Consider the following 17,213-nt stretch of genomic DNA (forward strand, 5'->3'; position numbering starts at 1 on the left):
CCATTTTTTATGGTTAACTATTTTTTTTTCCTTATTCATTCATTGCCTTAAAGTTTAAAAACTATTTAAACTGTTTAAAATTGTTCCTGAACACAGAAGTCTGTACATGGTAGTGGGGTTTATGTGCTCCTGGAATGTGCATGGTAGAAATGGGCACAGATCAACTCCCTGTCATGTATATTTTCCACCTCCTTTCCATCACTATGTTGGGAGGCCTGGAGACCTCAGTTCTAGTTATTTGTGGAACCTGTCGTGGGTTGTGGTGAACTGAGTCAGCCCACTGTGGTGTGGGCAGAATTATTCCTTCCTGTGAGTGGTGCTTTGTGTCCTGGTATCAGCCTTCCCCTGTTCCCCCCTCTTCCCTGTGTCTAGTAATCATGACTCTGAGTTGAGATCAAGCACTGGGTAGAGAAGTCACTGTGTCACAATTCATCTGCAGTCCTGGGTTCAGCTTACAGTTTTGTTCACAGTAGTTCAGTCAACAAAGATCAAGTGTGCATAAAACAGTGAATGGATTCTTTCACATTTGGACATAGAATCTTATTCAGTATTAAGAATGAGATTGTTAGGCCAGCGCCGCGGCTTACTAGGCTAATCCTCTGCCTAGCAGCGCCGGCACACCGGGTTCTAGTCCCGGTCGGGGCGCCGGATTCTGTCCAGGTTGCCCCTCTTCCAGGCAAGCTCTCTGCTGTGGCCTGGGAGTGCAGTGGAGGATGGCCCAGGTGCTTGGGCCCTGCACCCCATGGGAGCCCAGGAAAAGCACCTGGCTCCTGGCTCCTGCCATTGGATCAGCGTGGTGTGCTGGCCGCAGCGCGCCGGCCGCGGCGGCCATTGGAGGGTGAACCAACAGCAAAGGAAGACTTTTCTCTCTGTCTCTCTCTCTCACTGTCCACTCTGCCTGTCAAAAAAAAAAAAAAAAAAAAAAAGAAAAGAAAAGAATGAGATTGTTCTGTCATTATGAAACGTGGGTCAGCCTGGAGCATAATATGCTAACAGAAATAACCAGGTAGATGTGGACACATAGTATGTGACATTAGTTATATATGCAGCCCTCAAGCTTGAACTCACAGAGGTAGGCAGTGCAATGGTGATCACTGTGTACCATGACCCAAGTGTTTGTCCCCTTCCTACCCTGCGGGAAACTGGGGGAAGTTCCAGGCTCTTGGATTCATGCTGAGCCATCCCAGCCTTTGCAGCCATTCACAAAGTGAACCAGTGGAAGGAATTCTCCCTCCATCTGTTGGTCTCTTCCTCTCTTGCTATAACACTGTCATTCACATTTTTTTGTAGGGTCAGCAGCAACACGGAAAGCCCAAAACCATTTTTGGAGGCACAGTGATTTCCTTCTTAACTGAATTGCCTGGGCTCTGGTCTTGGGAGCCTGATGGGAGGATGAGGACCAGTAAAATGGAAACAGAGAGGGAAATGTCCCCTAAAGAATAAGGGCAGAAGAGGTGTCTGGCTAGTGTTCACTTGGATTCTGAGCTTAGGTGAAGTCCATGGGCCAGAAACCCATGCCTACTGGGATAGAGTGTGCATGAATATAACTGTGTTTTGAGAATACAGGCTTTATATGGAGACACATCTCAAAGCATCCATGACAAAAGAGTATAAATGGTTTCTAATATGAAGAGGCCTCCATTCCTTTCTGATGTCAGGCCAGGTTGTGGCATTCAAGCCCCAGCACCTATGGGTATCTCCTGGGCCTTGATAATTTTCCTTCTATTTAGTAGGGGTTTCTGTGCCAACCATGTCCAGCTAGGTGCCTACTGGTACCAGGGAGTCTTTCTAACCCAGTGCAGTATAAATCCAGCTTCTGTTCGATTTTTGGCTGAAGCAGCTTCTGCTTCTCACACAGTCTCCTTCACAGACTGCATGAGGCTCTGAGCTTTGTGAACCAGCATGTCTGTGGCCTGCTCAGACTCCTTGTCGCTGATGGGAGTCCGGCCCAGCATGGTAGCCTTCACTGTGGACAGGATTTTGAGCTGGGTGCTTATAGTTGGGATTCGTTCACACACCTGTAAGAGAGGTTGGTTCTAATCCGCTTATCTGTGCACTGCTTGGCAACCTCCTTGGCCAACCGAGTCACCTCATCCGAGGCCTTGGTGATGTCCTTGGCACACTGAATGAGTGCCCGCTTGGTACCACTGCCTCCTCTCACAAGCCGAGACATCTCGGCCATCAGCAGAGCCATGCGTTTGGCTGCTGCAATGATGTCACTGCCCTTGTTGGACCATTTGCGAGCTTCATCATGGAGCTGCCTGGCAGCCATCATCATTGGCTGGTTAATCACCTCCCTGGCATTCTGTGAAGGCTAAAATAAAATAGATACTTAAAATAACTTGAAGATTAATTATACATATGATTAGGAGCCTATTTCCTAATGTTGAAAGATCTCAAGCAACTGAATCCCAAGGGAAGCAATCAATTCCTTAAATGCAGTGATGATAAGGTGGAGACAGGAGCAGCACTGGAGTGAGCCTGAGGGATTCCTGCCTCCCGTGTCAGGATGCTTAGTGCTGCATCCTAGTTTGGTTCCAGTTTCAGAGTCCTGTCTAAGCCCCTCTGGGAGGCCGTAGGTGAAGTTCCTAGTAGTCCTACGTGGGAGCCCTGGACAGAATTCCAAGCACCTGGCTGTCGCCTGACCCAGCTGAAGCTTTGTAGCCATTGGGGAAGTGACCCAGGAGTTAGATCACTGTCAGTCTCCGTCTCTTTGTGGTTTTGGACAAATACATACAGACAATTTTTTAAATAAAATGATAAATTTTTTTGACAGGCAGAGTAGACAGTGAGAGAGAGAGACAGAGAGAAAGGTCTTCCTTTACCATTGCTTCACCCTCCAATGGCCGCTGCAGCTGGCGCACCACACTGATCCGAAGGCAGGAGCCAGGTGCTTCTCCTGGTCTCCCATGTGGGCACAGGGCCATCCTCCACTGCATTCCCTGCCCACAGCATAGAGCTGGCCTGGAATAGGGGCAACCGGGACAGAATCTAGTGCCCCAGCCAGGACTAGAACACAGGGTGCAGGCGCCGCAGGTGGAGGATTAGCCTAATGAGCCGTGGAGCTGGCCAACAAAATGATAAATTTTAAATTTTATGGTACACCTATAAATTTTAAAAGAAGATATAAAGGCAAGCATATAAAATGCTACAAATGGGGGAACATCATGTATGTTCTTGTTAGAAGCACAATGAGACATCGCATCGCTCCTGTTAGAATGCCTATTACCAGACATACCAGAGCTGACATGTTTTATGGAGGTAGAGAGAGATGATAACCCTGGTACAAGTCTGTGTCAGGTTAATTAGTAAAACCGTATGGAAAAGCATCAAAAACTGAGAAATAGAATTATTGCATGATGTTCACGCACCATTGCATGGACAATGAATATGAAATCCCAGGGAGGTGTCCACGGGATCTGCAATCAGTATGGCAAACACCTCTGCAGTTCCTTGTTGATTTAAAAGAGTTCACACATATGATCCAGTGACATCTCATGGAAGAAAGAATGGAAAATGAAAGAAATGGACAAAGTTACATTTTAATAGGAAGTTTACAAGCAGTAGAGTAAGAAATTCTGTAATTTTGGTCAACTTGGATGACCCTGGAAAATAATGTTCCTAGGATAATATGTCAGTAAAAGTACACTTTCCATTCAGTGATGACCTTGACTGCTAATGTCCAAGTCATTTCCCTCCTGAGTTCAGGCCAGGAAGACACATAATATGTGATGCTACCTACGTGGGAAAAAAAGCTGAAGGCACAGAGGCAGGAAGTACAGTGGTGAAGACCAAAGTCTGAGCGAGGGAGGAACAGAGGTGATGGTGGACCAAGGTCAGAGTTTCAGTCCTACAGGATCCACACACTGAGACATCTCCTGCACAGCATGGTGACAGAGCTTAAGAGAATATTGTGAGTGGAAAATCCTAAAAGCAGGAGACAGCTGAACTCCACCAAAAACATGTGTTGAGGTATGAATGTGTCAGCAAGTCTGAGTTCATAATTCCACTCAATATGCATTCATTTTGTCCACACATATCATTGTACCTCATAGAGCTATACTCAATTCTTATTTATAAAACATTCATGAATATGAAATGGCAACGATGATCAATCATGAAGATTCAGATCTCTGAATACTGGTGTTGTGTTGGCCAATGTTTTATGGAGATGATAAATGAAGGCAGTTGACTCAGGCTTGGCAGCTGGAACCCAGGAGGTTGGAACTGCATCAGTGTTCCCACCTTGGTGATGGGGCCTCATAACAGATCCATCATCTACTGTCTTCCAGGGTGCATTGTCCGTTACAAGTGTGGGAAATGTGTAAATGGGCTCTGTCCAGGACTCTGATATGCAGCCTGGGTGTCTCCCATCTAAAACTGATCTAAGACTCCAAATGGATTGATGACCCAGTCAGCATAGACATGGAGTGAAGAGCAGGGACTCTGGACACATGGTCGCTGGGACTGGCTCTTCCTGCAGCTGTGGTTCAGCCTCAGGACACTGATCATCATGCTGGAGCCACAGACACAGCTCCCCATGATGTGGACTCCAGCCCCAGAGTGCACAGCCACTGTGTGTCCCACTTTCTGCTCTGCTGAACCACAGCAGGTGCAGGGGGTCCCATGATACTGGAGAAGAACCAGATCAGCTGGCAGTGCACACCCAACACTTTCCATTCAGTGATGACCTTGACTGCTGATGTCCAGTGCATTTCCCTCCTGAGTTCAGGCAGGGAGCCCCCCAGGAGGGTCCCAGGACCTAGAGGATGAGGAAGTCCCTGTAGGCTTCCCAGGTGCCTGCAGAAGCTCAGCCTGAGACACAGCTGAGCTGCAAGTACATTCCTGAGTGCTGTGACGTTCACACAGGGACCACAGACTGTTCATGTTAAAGGGAAATGGAAATCGAGCATAAAGTCTATCGAAAGTTTGTGTGGATCACCCACATGTAAAGTCAAAGGTTGGTTCAGTTCAACACACTTGCTCCTTTTGACAGGCTACAGATACTTAAATAGCTGATTTATAAAGACCAAGAACCCTGCCTCAGCTGTCCTGGTAGAAAGGGAAAACTAAAATTGTCCTAAAGTCGGCAGTGCCCTGAGAGCGTTGTCCTGACTCAGAGTGGACAACACTCACGTTGTACCCAGATAGACCCACATTTCTGATCCTGGAGACCACTGAACCTGAATTGGTTCATATAGGACTTCTCCTGTCACATCAAACTTCTCTGTGTCAGGAATTCAGTAGCAGGGACAGAATCATAAAAGAAGAAGTCTTCCCTCAAAACTGTTACAGGAGAGGAAACCCGAATTACCTGACAGGAAACCAGGGCTTCATCTCCCTCTGCGCCTGTGCAGGACCAGAATCTGCGCTCAGTGAGTCTTGTGCGCCCCCTGGTGGAGCCTCGCGTCCCTGCAGGGAGGTTTGTGTCTGGGCTCAGCCTGAGGGCCCCTCACTGTGTCTCTGGCACAGAAATAGGTGGCCGTGTCCGCGGCTGTCAGACTGGTCATTTTCAGATCCACCGTGGTCGAGGTTCTGGAGATGGTGAATCGGCCTTTTGCCCAGCTCGCGTAGTATGCGCTACCACCAGTATTAATGAATCCGATGTATTCCAGCCCCTCCCCTGGAGCCTGGCGGACCCAGATCATTGCATAGCTACTGATGGAGAATCCAGAGACTCCCATGCGGGTGCAGGGCCCAAGCACTTGGGCCATCCTCCACTGCCCTCCTGGGCCACAGCAGAGAGCTGGACTGGAAGAGGAGCAACTGGGACTAGAATCCGGCACTAATATGGGATGCCGGTGCTGCAGGTGAGGGTTAGCCAAGTGAGCCCTGGCTCGGGCCCTTAATTTATATTTTGAACATTTATTTATTTATTTGAAAGTCAAAGTTACACACACAGAGAGAAGGAGAGGCAGAGAGAGAGAGAGAGAGAGAGAGATCGAGAGAGAGAGAGAGAGAGAGAGAGAGAGAGAGAGAAATCACTTCCAATTAGTCACAACAGATAGAGCTTAGCGGCTTGGAAGCCAGGAGCCAGGAGCTTCTTCCAGATCCCCATGCGGGTACAAGGAACCAAGGACTTGGGCCGTCTTCTACCACTTTCCCTGGCTGTAGCAGAGAGCTGGATTGGAAGTAGAGCAGCTGGGACTTGAACCGGTGCACATGTAGGATGCCAGTACTGCAGATTTGGTTTGTAACATACTATGGCCCAGCACCGGCCCCACCTTTACTTTTTCACAAGCAGGAAGGAGGGCCTGAGGTGGAGAGGCTGGTTCTTGAGCCATCACTCCAACACAGGGTGTGGGCTCCCAACAAGGGCTCAGCTCACTGCACAACAGTGCCTGCCCCTGTGTTGTGTCTGCACAAGCACAGAAATGTGATACTGGCATGAGGGATACCTCCCTTGAACACGTGCACAGTTACTGAAGGAATCACAGACAGGCTGTGCTGTGTCCAGGGGCTCTAGTCTGGTAGGAGGCACCTCCACACTCTACACCTCTGTTCATCACACAGGACTTCCCACTCCACCTAACAGCTCCAGGAGCGATGTGCGCTCTGTACCGTCATTGGTTGTGGTTGTCCAGTTTTCCTAATGATTTTGTTAATGTGCTGTTGTGGGGAGCAACTCGGACTAGACTAAGTTACTGGAATTAAGACTTATTCTATGCATCTGCTCTCCCACAATATGGCGCTGAGAAGGGAGAAATAGCTTCTGCTCAGCTGCCTCCAGTTCAACCAATAAACTGTAGGACCTGCTCCTGATTGGAGGAGAGCAGCGTACTCGGCGTGTGGGTAGCAGAGTTGGGATTGGTGGAAGAGGACTATAAAGGAGGAGAGAGACAACATGCACCAGGAACATCTAAGGGGAACATCTATCTGAAGGAACACCTGTGCAGCCCCCGAGAGAGCCGGCCGGCGGTGTGCTGCTCCCCTGCGGAAGTGGGGAATGTGGCAGGGGGAACCGCCCTTCCACGGAGGTGGAAGGGACAGTAGCCAACCCGGGAAGGACCAGCAGCCAACCCGGGAAGAACCAGCAGCAAACCCGGGAAGGGCCGAGCAGACGAAAGAACAGCGCAGGGTCCTGTGTCGTTCCTCCACGAAGACGGGGAGCGACAGCTGTGAAGGGTTGAAATAGTGAGTTTTTCATGTATATGATGTTAAATTGTGACTGGGTAGGATTTATGTAAGAGCAATCTTTGAAGATACTGGCACATGAATGTGTTTCTTCCAAATTTGAAGTCGAATGTCATTGAAATAACTTTTTTTAAAAAAGCAATTCATGGCTTTTTAGGTTTTAGTGTGTGTGTGTGTTAAGAATTGAGTACACATCAAAACACCTGTGTGCTGGATATTAACACCAATGAAATATCAGTTATGGACCAAAAAGTGCCAGTCCGTGAACTCCCACCCCAAAAGTTCACCAATCTCATACTTTAGCTGGTGTGTGGCACATCGGGTTAAAGCCCTGGCCTGAAGCGCCGGCATCTGAAATGAGCGCCGGTCTAGTCCTGGCTGCTCCTCTTCCCATCCAGCTCTCTGCTATGGCCTGGGAAGCAGTAGAAGATGGCCCAAGTCTTTGGGCCCCTGAATCTACATGGGAGACCCCAAGAAGCTCCTGGCCCTTGCCTTCGGATCGGAACAATTTCGGCCATTGTGACCAACTGGGGAGAGAACCAGTGGATGGAAGACTTCTCTCTGTGTGTCTCTACCTTTTTTAAAAATTGCCAAATCCCGCTGTTGCTGGCCGGCACCAGGGCTCACTAGGCTAATCTTCCGCCTTGCGGTGCCGGCACACCAGGTTCTAGTCCCGGTAGGGGCGCCAGATTCTCTCCCGGTTGCCCCTCTTCCAGTCCAGCTCTCTGCTGTGGCCCCGGAGTGCAGTGGAGGATGGCTCAAGTGCTTGTGCCCTGCACCCCATGGGAGACCAGGAGAAGCACCTGGCTCCTGCCGTGGCGGCCAATGGAGGGTGAACCAACGGCAAAAGGAAAACCTTTCTCTCTGTCTCTCTCTCTCTGTCCACTCTGCCTGTCAAAAAAAAAAAAAATCCTGCTGTTGCTTACAGGGAATATGAAGTCTGAGGGATGTGTCCAAGCGATCTGAGGGCGCCATGTCTAGACATTTGCAGTCCCATCTCCAACTACAGTGACCTCCTTCAGAACAGTTAGTTCATGAACATGGAGCACTTTGGCTGGATTCTGTTTTTGACAGACAGATGAATAAAGGACCAGGTTTCACACAGGTGCATCTTAGTGTGGTGTTCCACGTGCTGGTGTCTGTCTGTCTGTTCTTCACAATTTCTCTGCTGGGCAATTTGCTTCCCAATGCTGTTGAGCTGTGATAGATACAGAGGCAGCCCCACATGTTCAAAGTGTGTGGTGAGTGCGACTCAGCTGTGCCTCTCTCACTCTTCATCACAACTACACCAAGAGCAAATATGACATCCCACAGTGCTGCCCACTGCCCCTGTGTCACCCTGCCCTGGCCCACCTCCTCCTGTCACATTAAGGCCTGAGCCCCTTTGGGCTCCTTCACAATGGATTCATCCTGTTCAGTGCTGAGCATCATGTAGGTTTCCAGGGGCAGAAGTTGAAGGCACTGAGTTTGCAGGTCCTGTAGGGCACAGGTGAATGAGGGTTTCTTAGTTTTTAACCAAAATATCTGAAATTCTGATAAGAGAAAAACTGAAATAAATTAGAGTAAGTATATTGTATTTTGCACAAATGTGCAGCGCATTAATCTTAACTGTTAGCAAATTCAATGGATATAAGGTAAATAATAAAATGAAAGTTGCATTGTTTAAGATATGCACCTCCCCCTAGGGAGTGCAATGGTCTCACATGTGACTCTAGCGCCCAACACCAGATTCCTGTTCCTGCAGCCCCAGGAACCACAAATGTATGGGAGGGTCTCTCTAAAGGTCATATTCCCTTCAATGCAGGCAGCAACCCTCATGGCCTTGTCCCATCCTTAGAGCCCCTCTCAATGGGATCACTGGGTGGTGAGGTCCCCACATGCATGATGGGAGGCTCCGTGCATCAAGTATGGAGGGTAAGTTCCACCTAACATGCAGCCTTCAGCTGCTCAGTTGGAGCGACCACACACGCACACCAAGCAGTGCTGGCTCTGCTCACGGCTCTGCAGGAACAGCATCCTCAGCCTCAACGCCCCAGACCCTGCTCCTCTGTGTCCACTGAGTAATAAAGTTATCAACCTGTAGGAGGAAACCATCATGACCAATGTCCTGGTGAAATCCTGTAGACAATGTTCGTGAGCAGAGTCCACCCCAGACACTGTGCCAGCACTGATCCCCCAAGACACAGAAGTCTGCTTCTTCAGGGGATGGCTCCACCCCCAAAGCTGAGGACTGGGGAGGAGAAGCATGGCACGTGGGGAAGTGACAGTCGGGGACAGGGTCCAGCAGCAGGAGGGAGAGGACCTGGTGGAGGGGTGGGCTCTTCCTCTGCAGGAGGGTAAGGACAGGTGGAAGGGCCACACAACTGGGACCCCAGTGCCTGCAGCAGAACACTGAGTCAGGAGGTCTGATCAGGTGTCCTTGTCCCTGGCAAACCCCACACTGACCACCACTGAGTAAAACTAGCACAGGTGCCTGGGAGATGTGGAATGACATCGTCTCTGGGGAGTGCATCCAGTGACGACTCCACGTCATGAGTGGATTCAATGTCAGGGCCTCATGGAGGAAGCTGAGGTCTCCAGTGCCCTGAACAGGACCACATGGAATGCTGGGAGCAGCCTGTGGGGGTGGATGTGGTTTGTCCTCACAGCATCAGTGCTGAACATGGCCCCAACATGATAGCAATGACAGGGGGTGCACGGTCTGGATGTTTACATGAAAAGCATGGAATAACAGGATCTGACATCAGATGCAAAGTCCATTGTACAACTACTGGAAGGAAACATAGGGCAGAATCTCCCTGATAGTGGTCTGTCCATGATTTCCCTTTTGGATCTCCAGAGTTCAGGCAACGTAAGAAAACCTCTTCAGATGATGCTGCATAAACTACAGAGCTTCTATACTGCAAGTGGACCGATGAGACGTGAGCAGCCTATACACACACGGAAGTAACTATTTTCATACAGAATGTATGATCAGTAGCCTGTATCCCAAAGGAACAAAAGGACTGTCTGCACGAGCTGTGTTTAAAACTGGCCCTGAGTCTTCTAACATCTCAAAATACCTGTTTTACACAACTGGCTTCATCCTGAACAACAGGTTCTGTGTCATCAGGCCTACAATGCGTGTGGAAGGAAACCTCCCTCCTCTGCCTGTGGCAGAGTGTGTCCTCAAAGTGTGCGTGTTTTGGAGTGATTCCAGGGTGACCGTGGGAGAAGTGGGGGAGCTCTGCGAGTGAGGCCTAGTGGGATTTGTTCATTTCTGGGGAATCTGCTATGGAGGAGATTACAGTAGATCTCCTGGGTCCCCAGCTTCAGCACAGAGCACAGTGCTGCTAGAGTCAGCCCTGGTCTCGTCTGAAGTTCTGTGTGGGGATGGGGTCCCTCCCATCCCTGTTCCCAATATTAGGATGCCTGAACACTGTATGATGTTCACAATATTAGGATGCCTGATGGCACAACATTCTCACTGTCTGATCCTGGACGTAAGCCTCTACAGATGTGAGCTCAATAAACCTTATTGCTCCATACACCTCCTCTCTGGGGTACTGCATGATGGTACTAACAGGCAGAATAAAACAGTCAAAGAACCACACTCAGCCTCTGCTCTGTTCCCACCTTAAACCAACACTTACCTGTGTCTCCAGGTTTAGATGAAGCCACTCAGAATTAGTCATTTCTACATCAGCTGAGAGAATTCCTTCAGGTTCTGTAGGAATCCTACATGAGAGAACAATTGCATTTTTGCAGGAGACATTTAGTAAACACATGGGGTTGATGCAGCTATCCTGGTGAAGAGCAGACAATTTGTCCGACAGAGCTGAGAGATGCAAGGATGATTTTGCTTCCACAGGAGGAGGAGCATGGCTGAGAACAGGTGTGGGCAGTCCCTGGAGGAAGGAGTCGGGGTCTCTGGACACACAGTCTCTGGGGCAGGCCCTTCATGCAGCAGGGATGCAGCTCCAGGGTTGGATCATTGGTGGACTCACAGGCACACAGTCCAGAACCACCTGGACTCTAGTGCAGACTTCACTGGGCTGTCCCACCTGCTGGTCTCCCTGAGATGGAGACAAGGCCAGCAGAGTGTGGGGAACAAGACCTCTCCACACCCAGTGTTTTCCATGAGTCTGACCCCTTGCACTACCAACGGCCACCTCTGCTTGCAAATGAGAGCAGGTCCGGGGATCCCAGGAGACGTGAGTGAGGAAGAGCAAGCAGGAGTTCTAGGAGCCACAGCCTGAGCCACCCCTGAGCTGCAGGTTAATCCCTGACCTGGGGTTTGGAGCACGTGGACCTCAACCTGTGAGTTCAGGGTGAGGAAGTGAAAGGGAGACGAGGGCACAGCTGTAGAGAATGCACACGGGAGCCCCAGGACCAGGACCACGGGGTCAGTTCACCCCTCAGGGCCCAGCTGTGCAGGAAGGGAGGGCATGGATGTGAAACACTGCAGCATCCATAGCCCCTGACCGGCTCTACACTGCCCCTGGGCTCTCAGCAGGGTCCCAGATGACGTCATCAGAGAATTCCACGGAGAGCTCTTCCGTGACTCGGGCTGGAAAAGCCTCCCCGGGTGCCCAGAGCTCCCTCAGGTCTCAGATGCTGGGACCCCAGAGATGTCATTCATTCCTCCAGAAACGACTCCATTTTCTTCATGTGACGTCTTCCCGTGATACCAAAACTTCTGCTCGTGATCGGTGTTAGGGACAGAATCAACCATCCAGATCGGAACGTAAGAAAGGTTTAGTGGACCACAAACCCCAATTTCCGGATGGGAGCCAGCGATTCACCTCCCACTGCATCTGGTCCTGGGTCTGTCTGCTCAGTGCGTCTCCTGCGCCCCCTGGTGGAGTCGCGCGTCCCTGCAGGGAGGTTTGTGTCTGGGCTCAGCCTGAGGGCCCCTCATTGTGTCTCTTGCACAGAAATGGTGGCCGTGTCCGCCGCTGTCAGACTGTTCATTTGCAGAGACACCGTGTTCTGGTTGGTGTTGCTGGAGATGGTGAATCGGCCATTCACCCAGCTCGCGTAGTATGTGCTACCACTACCAGCATAAATGTCTCCGATCCACTCCAGCCCCTCCCCTGGAGCCTGGCGGACCCAGCCCATGTTGTAGCTACTGAGGGAGAATCCAGAGACTGTGCAGGTGAGTGTCAGGGATCCTCCAGGCATGACCAGACGACCCCCGGACTCCTTCAGCTGCTCCTGATACTGGACACCTGCAAAACAGACCTCCTGGTCAGCACACTGTCACTGACACTCTCTGTGTCTCTCACTCACGTCCTCTCCCAGACTCAGTGCCCTGCCTTCCCCATCATTACCTTTGAGCACAGCGACCAGGAGAAGCCAGCGCAGCCCAGTCTCCATGGTGAGCGTCTGTGTTGAGTGCGATCACTGAGTGGACACCTGGGAGTGCTGGGGCTGGAGCTCCTGTGCCAGAGCTGCAGGGTGAGGGCTGGGCTGGTTTTCATGGGCAGAGGGAGGCCCTATCTGCATGTGCTGCCCCTATATTGCAGGCATGGGGTCAGACGCCTCAGACAGGACAGTGCCCAGGGCAGACGTGGTGTCCTGGGTGTGTAGGGTGATGGCTATGATACGATTCAGATCATATGAATGTTTATGTTATCATAATTTTAAAAGACTGAAGGCAATGACCTTGTTTCATTTTAATATGTGTGTACCCCTCATATCCAGTGTTAGCAATATCATGTCCCTCATTTATTTAAATAACCATTAGTTCCTTTTCATCTATATGAAAGACCTTGGTACAGTGATAGAGAGAGAAGGGGTCAGAGATACAGAAATGTAGAGATGGACAGAAAAGGTGACAATGGGAGATTTCTGCCTTTGGGTTGACAGCCCAGACATCCCAAATGCCTATGACCCCTAGGAGTTAGTCTTTCTGAACCCTGGAGCAAGAAACTGTGTCTGTAATTCAAACGTTGGTGGTAGGGCTCCTTTGCTCGTAGCGTCATCTACAGTTTCCCATGATGCATTATGAGGAAAAGTGTGGGAAGCCGTGAGGCTGGGCTCAGTCAGTTCTGTGATGGGAACACGGGTGTCCCTAGTGGGGACTTAGCCAATTTTGACCAAATGCCTGTCGCCCACTTTTAAACAGATGAAGGACTGCAAGTGGATTTTTTAAGGTTAACTATGTTTTGTTTCCTTATTCATCCATTGTCTTAAAGTTTAACAACTATTTAAACTGTTTAAAACTGTTCCTGAACTCAGAACACTGTATATGGTAGTGGGGTATGGAGTGCTACTGGAATGTGCATGGTAGAAATGGGCACAGATCAACTCAGTGTCATGCACATTTCCACCTCCTTTCAATCACTCTGAGTTGGGCAGCCTGGAGACCTCAGTTCTCGTTATTTGTGGAACCTGTCGTGAGTCAGCCCACTGTGGTGTGGGCAGAATTATTCCTTCCTGTGAGTGGTGCTTTGTGCCCTGGTATCAGCCTTCCCCTGTTCCCCCCTCTTCCTTGTTCTGTAACCATGACTCTGAGTTGAGGTCAAGCACTGGATAGAAGTCTCTGTGTCACAATTGAGCCGCCATCCTGTGTTCAGGTAATGCAACTTTGTTCCCAATAGTTCAGTCTACAATAAAGCAAGTGTGCATAGAAGAGTGAATGGATTCTTTCACATTTGGACATAGAATATTATTCAGTATTAAGAAGGAGGTCATTCTGTCAATAGGAAACATGGGTCTGCCTGGAACACCATATGCTAACAGAAATAATCCCAGTACACGTAGACACATAGTATGTGACATTAGTTATATATGCAGTCCACAAGATTGAACTCACAGAGGTAGGCAGTGCAATGTTGATCACTGTCTACCATGACCCAAGTGTTTGTCCCCTTCCAACCCTGTAGGAAACTGGAGGAAGTTCCAGGCTCCTGGTTTCTGGCTGAGCCATCTTCAGTCTTAGCAGCCATTCAGACGGAAACCTGTGGAAGGAAGATTCTCCCTCCATCTGTTGGTCTCTTCCTCTCTTGCTATAACACTGACTTTAAAATAAAATAAATAGATACTTAAAATAAATTGAAGATTAATTATACATATGATTAGGAGCCTGTTTCTTAATGTTGAATGATCTCAAGCAACTGAATCCCAAGGGAAGAAATCGATTGTTTAAATGCAGTGATGATAAGGTGGTGACAGGAGCAGCACTGGAGTGAGCCTGAGGGATTCCTGCCTCCCGTGTCAGGATGCTTAGTGCTGCGTCCTAGTTTGGTTCCAGTTCCAGATTCCTGCCTAAGCACACCCTGGCAGGCCATAGGTGAGGTTCCAAGTAGTCCCATGTGGACACATGGACAGAATTCCAAGAACCAGGCTGTTGCCTCATCCAGCTAAAGCATTTGTAGCCATTGGGGAAGTGACGCAGGAATTAGAAGATCACTGTCAGTCTCCGTCTCTTTGTGGTTTTGGACAAATACATACAGACAAATTTTTAAATAAAATGATAAATTTTAAAATTATATCATTTCTATAAATTATTAAAAGAAGATATATAGACAGATAAATAAAATGTTATCAGTCTGGGACCATCATGTATGTCCATGTTAGAAGCACAATGAGACATCGCATCGCTCCTGTTAGAATGGCTATTACCAGACATACCAGAGCTGACATGTTTTATGGAGGTAGAGAGAGATGATAACCCTGGTACAAGTCTGTGTCAGGTTAATTAGTAAAACCGTATGGAAAAGCATCAAAAACTAGAAATAGAATTATTACATGATGCTCAAGCACCATTGCATGGTACAATGAATATGAAATCCCAGGGAGGTGTCCACGGGATCTGCAATCAGTATGGCAAACACCTCTGCAGTTCCTTGTTCGTTTAAAGCACCATCAATCAAAAGAGTTCATACGTGTGATCCAGTGACATCTCATGAAAGCAAGAATGGAAAATGAAAGAAATGGACAAAGTTACATTTTAATAGGAAGTTTACAAGCAGTAGAGTAAGAAATTCTGTAATTTTGGACAACTTGGATGTTCCTGGAGAATAATGTGCCTAGGATAATATGTCAGTAAAAGTACACACTGCTAACCATCCAGGCCAGGAAGACACATAATATGTGATGCTACCTATGCGGGATAAAAGGCTGAACTCACAGAGGCAGGAAGTACAATGGTGAAGACCAAAGTCTGAGCGAGGGAGGAGCAGAGAATGGTGGAGCAATGTCAGAGTTCCAGTCCCACAGGATCCACACACTGAGGGATCTACTGTACAGCATGGTGAAAGAGGTTAAGAGAATATTGTGTTTGGAAATCTCCTAAGAGCAGGAGACAGCTGAACTCCACCAAAAACATGTGTTGAGGTATGAACGTGTCAGCAAGTCTGACTTCATAATTCCACTCAATATGCATTCATTTTGTCCACACATATCATTGTACCTCATAGAGCTATACTCAATTCTTATTTATGAAACATTTATGAATATGAAATGGCAACAATTGCCCATCATGAAGATTCAGATCTCTGAATACTGGTGTTGTGTTGGCCAATGTTTCATGGAGATGATAAACAAAGGCAGTGTACTGAAGGCTTGGCAGCTGGAACCCAGGAGCTTGGAACTGCATCAGTGTTCCCTCCTTGGTGATGGGGCCTCATAACACATCCATCATCTACTGTCTTTCAGGGTGCATTGTCAGTACAAGTATGGGAAAGCGTGTAAATGGGCTCCATCCAGCAATGTGATGTGCAGCATGGATGTCTCCCTCTCTAAATAGATGAAAGAGTAAAGTGGAGTGATAACTCCAGTCAGCATGACATGGAGTGAAGAGCAGGGACTCTGGACAAATGGTCTAAGACTGGCTCTTCCTGCAGCTGTGATTCAGCCTCAGGACATTGGTCATCATGCTGGAGCCACAGACACAGCTCCCCGTGATGTGGACTCCAGCCCCAGAGTGCACAGCCACTATGTGTCCCACTTTCTGCTCTCCCTGAACCACAGCAGGTGCAGGGGGTCCCACGACACTGGAGCAGAACCAGATCAGCTGGAAGTGCACACCCAACACTTTCCATTCAGTTATGACCTTGACTGCTGATGTCCAGCACATTTCTCTCTTGAGTTCAGGCAGGGAGCCCCCCAGGAGGGTCCCAGGACCTAGAGGATGAGGAAGTCCCTGTAGGCTTCCCAGGTGCCTGCAGAAGCTCAGCCTGAGACACAGCTGAGCTGCAAGTACATTCCTGAGTGCTGTGATGTTCACACAGGGACCACTGACTTTTCCAGGATTAAAGGGGAAATGCAGGTTGGGTTAAAGTCTGCAGAAAGTGAGTGTGGATCACACACATGTAGAGTCAAAAGTTGGTTCAGTGCACACTTGCTGGTTGTGGCAGGAGAGGGCTGAGTGGAATAGTTGCTGTTTAACAGATCAACGGCCCTGTCTCAGCTGTCCCTGGTTATACAGGGAAAACTGAAACTGTCCAAAGCTTTCAGTGCCCTGAGGGTGCTGTCGGGAGTCAGGTTGGAAGAGACTCAATAGTGTCCTCAATATTCCCACATCTCTGACCCTGGTGAGCACAGTAGCTGTCCATGAACCAAATTGTTCAATTAGGACTTCTTCCTTTTACATCAAACTTTCTCTCCGTCATTGAAGTTGGGAGGGACAGAATCAAAAAGTAGAATTCTTCCCTCAAAACTGTTACAGGACAGCAAACCCCAATTCCCTGATAGGAAACCAGGGCTTCATCTCCCTCTGCGCCTGTGCAGGACAGGAATCTGGGCTCAGTGCGTCTTGTGCGCCCCCTAGAAGAGCCTCACGCCCTTCAGGGAGGTTTGTGTCTGGGTTCAGTGTGAGGGCCCCTCACTGTGTCTCTGGCACAGAAATAGGTGGCTGTGTCCGCGGCTGTCAGACTGGTCATTTTCAGATCCATCGTGGTTGAGGTTTTGGAGATGGTGAATCGACCATTCACCCAGCTCGCGTAGTATGCGCTACCACCAGTACTAATCCATCCGATGTATTCCAGCCCCTCCCCTGGAGCCTGGCGGACCCAGCCCATGTTGTAGCTACTGAGGGAGAATCCAGAGACTGTGCAGGTGAGTGTCAGGGATCCTCCAGGCATGACCAGACG

General features: G+C 49.1%; 1 pseudogene and 1 gene segment (V, D, J or C); both read right to left on the reverse strand.

The window, feature by feature from the left end:
• The window catches only part of LOC149120180 (Ig heavy chain V-A1 region BS-5-like), a 480,385-nt gene that overhangs the window by 126,694 nt on the left and 336,478 nt on the right, over positions 1–17,213 (reverse strand).
• The window catches only part of LOC149120182 (vinculin-like), a 34,577-nt pseudogene continuing 19,130 nt past the window's right edge, over positions 1,767–17,213 (reverse strand).

The sequence above is a fragment of the Oryctolagus cuniculus genome, chromosome 20 (genome assembly GCF_051225735.1).
Source record: "Oryctolagus cuniculus isolate XC-2025 breed Fujian yellow rabbit chromosome 20, ASM5122573v1, whole genome shotgun sequence".
NCBI classification, from domain to species: domain Eukaryota; kingdom Metazoa; phylum Chordata; class Mammalia; order Lagomorpha; family Leporidae; genus Oryctolagus; species Oryctolagus cuniculus.